The sequence below is a fragment of the Monopterus albus genome, unplaced genomic scaffold, assembly GCF_001952655.1.
Source record: "Monopterus albus unplaced genomic scaffold, M_albus_1.0 scaffold231.1, whole genome shotgun sequence".
Taxonomy (NCBI): Eukaryota; Metazoa; Chordata; class Actinopteri; order Synbranchiformes; family Synbranchidae; genus Monopterus; species Monopterus albus.
Genome location: NW_018128111.1, coordinates 637,174 through 641,449, shown reverse-complemented (window position 1 = coordinate 641,449; position 4,276 = coordinate 637,174). Strand labels below are relative to the sequence as shown.

Here is a 4,276-nt window from a genome sequence, read left to right as displayed (position 1 = left end):
GCATGGTTTCATTCTTTCTGAAATGTACAGCACTGACTGCAAAAGTATAATATGTAATTAACCTGAATGAAATGTCTGAAAAGAATACAACTTTTTTAAAGTAACAGTTAATTTGTGCCTTAAAGGATGTTTTTGAAAAACTATTTTATGCAATTAAGAAACAAGTGTGGTGTCCATAGTGCTACTCAGTTTCAGATTTACTCAGCTGAAGCTGGAAGTGCAAACGGTGGACTTCGGTAGTGCACCTCCCGTTGACGGGACTTGAGTTCTCAGTTCTTGGCACAGAACAAAAACCATTACAATGTGTTGTGGCCGTAAACATTATGGAAAGCTTGGCATCTACTAGACCCCCACCCTGAACATGTATGTACACACACACACACACACACGTTCCCAGTCAGCATCCTTACACACACATAAATCTGCTTATTTTATTACCCACATATGTATAAACATAAGTGGCTATGGCAGTGAAAGGCTGTTGCTCCGTCCATGTCAAGTGTAGTGCTGACTTGTATTTTCACTCCTGCCCACAGGTTTGTAGCTCTTCCATGATGATTTGCTGCAGACGGGCCCCAGTGGAACAGACCGAATGTGGGGCTTTGCTTACGTCGTCTCTGGTTTTCCGATGCTGCAGCTTCATCAGACAGGATTTCAGTCTTCTCCCTGTGGCTCAGCGGAGAGGTGGAGCTGTTGATCCAGAAAAACAAAGTCATGTGTTGGAAAGTGGATCAGGGTGTTTTCCCCCAGTAAGTAATATAGACATTAATGCTATTAAGCTAACTATGGGTGCTCAGTTTTATGAGACTGTGGTTTGGAGGAAATGGAGCTCTGAGAAGTCAGTTTTACTGCTGGCAGCCTTTGTTACAGTATGTACACTCAGGTTGCTGAGGGCTCCACATGTAGCCTACACCCATACAAGCATGTAGTCATGCACACACGCCTCTGCTGACTTGACTATTTTCACAGGCTGGTCTCTCGTCTTTTGTCTTCACCCCAGTATAGCTCAGATGTTTCTGGCCATTGATGTCTGACATTTTTGCCACTTGGCTAATGCTAACATTAGTGTCATTAAAACAATAACAGTGAGATATAAAGTTTGTGCTGCAGACACATGGGCATGAGATAGCAGGAGGGTTATTACTGTAACCAGGCTCTGTCATGTCCTGCATGAGCTGTGTGTATCTATGTGAAAGTGTGTAGGTTGCCAGCCATCCTGCTGCATTCCGTCAGACACACCTAACCTTGTACTTTCAGCACCATGGATAGTACATCTAAAGCCTGACCTAATGAGTAATCCTTAAAGTCCTCAGAGAAATGGACACTGTGGCTGAGAGATGCACAAAATGTAGCTAATAAATGGGCCTTATGGTGTGAATGTTTTATCAGTCATACCAAAACTAATTTCACAATTTTTTTTATTATAACAATCATCAAATGTTCATCCAGGAAGCAAAACCTTCTCAAATATATTCAGTAATGGAAAATTAGATATTTCTGATGAAAATTAAGTGCTGACTATTTCCAATGATACTCTGTAGTGTACTGTGCATGGGTTTTAGGGCATTTTCAGATTCTAGGTATGTTGCACCACTGGTAACACTTCCAGCTTACATAGCAAAATGTGTTGTTCAAGATTTTTTAAGTTGACGCAATAACAGCTTCAACGTATATTTATATAGTGCTTTAAAACAGCCAGGGGTCGACCAGAATGTGCACAAAGAGGGCATGACGGCGACATGGAGGACTGGTGCTGTATCAATATATGTTCACCTCTCAAGATGTGTTCCCCCTGTTAAAAACTGTGTTTACTGTAGCACCCTGGCTCAATTTTTGGCTACACAGCCTTGCAGGGAATCAAAATGATCTTTAAACACTCATCCCATAGCCACATTGGTAAGATCCACCAGTAACACTTTATGCACAACTATTATACATACCAGTTTGTATGCGGAGAAGGCATCTGCATGCTTTTTGTGTTTTTATACATCTATCCACTTTAAGAACCAGCACCGGAAAAGTGGAAGCCGACAAAGACGACAGTGTAAGCACAAGAACAGAGGCCCATACAGCACTGACCAGGACAGATACGCTGTACCTATTGGGCCAAAGTGGATATGTAGACTTGTGAAAACACGTGCTGACCTGTCAGCCTCAGTAAGTCAATGCTTATTATTCTAGCAATGCATCTGGTTTGTTTGATGTGTTGATAGTTTGCTGTTGTGCTACACTGTTATCGAGAGACATTTGTGTTATTTGAAAGATGTGCCAAAGTATAAATGAAGTGAATAATATACAGTACTTTTGCTGAAGCTTGACTTAACAATTTGACATAGTGCAGTGGTGAATCTGTTGCTTTGGATGACGGTGGAACGCAGCGAACAGACAGGCCAAGCCCAGAGCCTATCACAGGCATAATCACATCTGAGCACACTTACTTTTTAGTTGGACTTTTGTGGACTGGAAGAGGCCTATTACCACAGCCAAGGTGCCCCTGAGCAAGAAACCTAACCTCCATCTGCCCCAGTGGAGCTGCTCAGTGGCCACCAGATCAGACTGTGGTTATACTGGGAATCTTCCAACTGTGAGTGTTTGTAACTGTGTTTGTGGCTGTTAGGAAGGGTCTCCATCTGAGCCACTATTAGAAAAACGGATATCAACCCTAAGCACAAGAAAAGCCATGTCATTATATTGCTTATCATAAACAAACTCATCATAATGTTAAGAAAAACCCAGCAGTCACCTGCAAGCCAGCTGAGTCTCACCAGAACCGAGCTGACAGCTGACCAGACATGCCTCAGTCTGAACTCTGATCTGAGAAAGGCCTGGGATTATTTGAAGAAAATTCACAGTAACAAACAATACCCTTATTATTAACGGCAACACAAAAAAGAATAAGTAATAAAACTGCTTGTGAAAACACAAAACTGGAATTAAATCCATGGACTATATTGCTCTATCCCTGATGAAGCATGTTTGTGAAAATTACAGACAGACAAAAATACAAGAAAACACTGTATATTCGGGGTGTTTATTTCTTTATTTCTAAAGAAACGTGCGCCACAGTCCATCTTATACTACTCACAGCAGTGTGAGCAGATACAAAACAGGCTAGAGTCAATTTCAGCTGACATCGGGTGAGAGACAGGATCCACCCTGGACAGGTCGCCAGTCTATGGCAGGGCTGACATGTAGACAAACAAACACACTCACATTCACTCCTAGGGGCAATTCAGAGTCACCAGTCAAGCTGCATGGCTTTGGACTGTGGGAAGAAGCCGGAGCACCCGGAGAGAACCCACGCAGGCACAGGGAGAACAGACTCCACACAGAAAGGTCCCGGGTCGGCCAGAGCTCAAACCTAGAACATTCTTGCCATAAGACGACAGAGCTAACCACCACACCAGTCATCTGTGTCTCTCTCTCATCTTTTACTGATTCCCCAGATGTGCCCATCTTGTTGAAAACTGTGCCCCAGTCTGCACCCATGCCCCAAGTTTCTAAACCTGCCCCTGATTTTAAATTTTCTGACTTTGTGTTTTATCTAAGGCAGTGTATTGTGTTCCTACACATTCCAAATAGTTTGACTAAAGCCCTGCAGTATTTATGGTTCTGATCACTGGTTAGCCCACAGACTTAATTGTGAGACTTCAAATTATACTCGGAGGAAGAGGGAATGTTAATAAAGTCAAAAACAGGAAAGCCTGTGGTTGAACCTATGTTAATAGCCACAGGCAATGCAAGCAATAAGCGGACACACACAGAGGCAGCATCAATATAACTGCACTCAAATATGTGCACAGTACTTCATGCACACACACACACACACACACACACACACACACACACAGGGAATCCCCTTCTAAATCCCAGTCATACATCAGAAATCCCCAGTGTAATACCTGGATAACATGTCTCAGGTGGATCAGGTAGCTTCCATTAAGATGTGGTGACACCTGGACAGAGTCATTAGTAACACTGACTAATGCACTAATCCTCATGAGGACACCTGCAACTCAGAGCCCTCAATCTGATCAGTGCAAAGACAATAGAACCTGTGTTCTTAAGATGATTTAGGAATATTATCATCATCTAAATGTGGCCTTCAGTCAGTCAGTCACAGAGTTGGCTTTATAATGCAGTGACAACAGAGGGATGACTCAGACAAAGGGGTCACTCTAAGACAATGTCAACAGGAGACCTACACCAGAAGAGCTTCCCAGACTTCCCAAACCACCAGCAACAAAAAAGCAACACACCCAGAATTGAGACTTGC

The 4,276-nt window shown here is 42.8% G+C and overlaps 1 long non-coding RNA gene across 1 annotated transcript; it reads right to left on the bottom strand.

The window, feature by feature from the left end:
* Positions 1-612: 612 nt before the first annotated feature.
* On the bottom strand, positions 613-2,860 carry LOC109971660 (uncharacterized). The gene is made up of 3 exons (XR_002276588.1): positions 2,744-2,860; positions 2,439-2,662; positions 613-690 (listed from the first exon to the last, which is right to left on the bottom strand). It is a non-coding gene; the product is annotated as an uncharacterized LOC109971660 (long non-coding RNA).
* Positions 2,861-4,276: the final 1,416 nt, after the last annotated feature.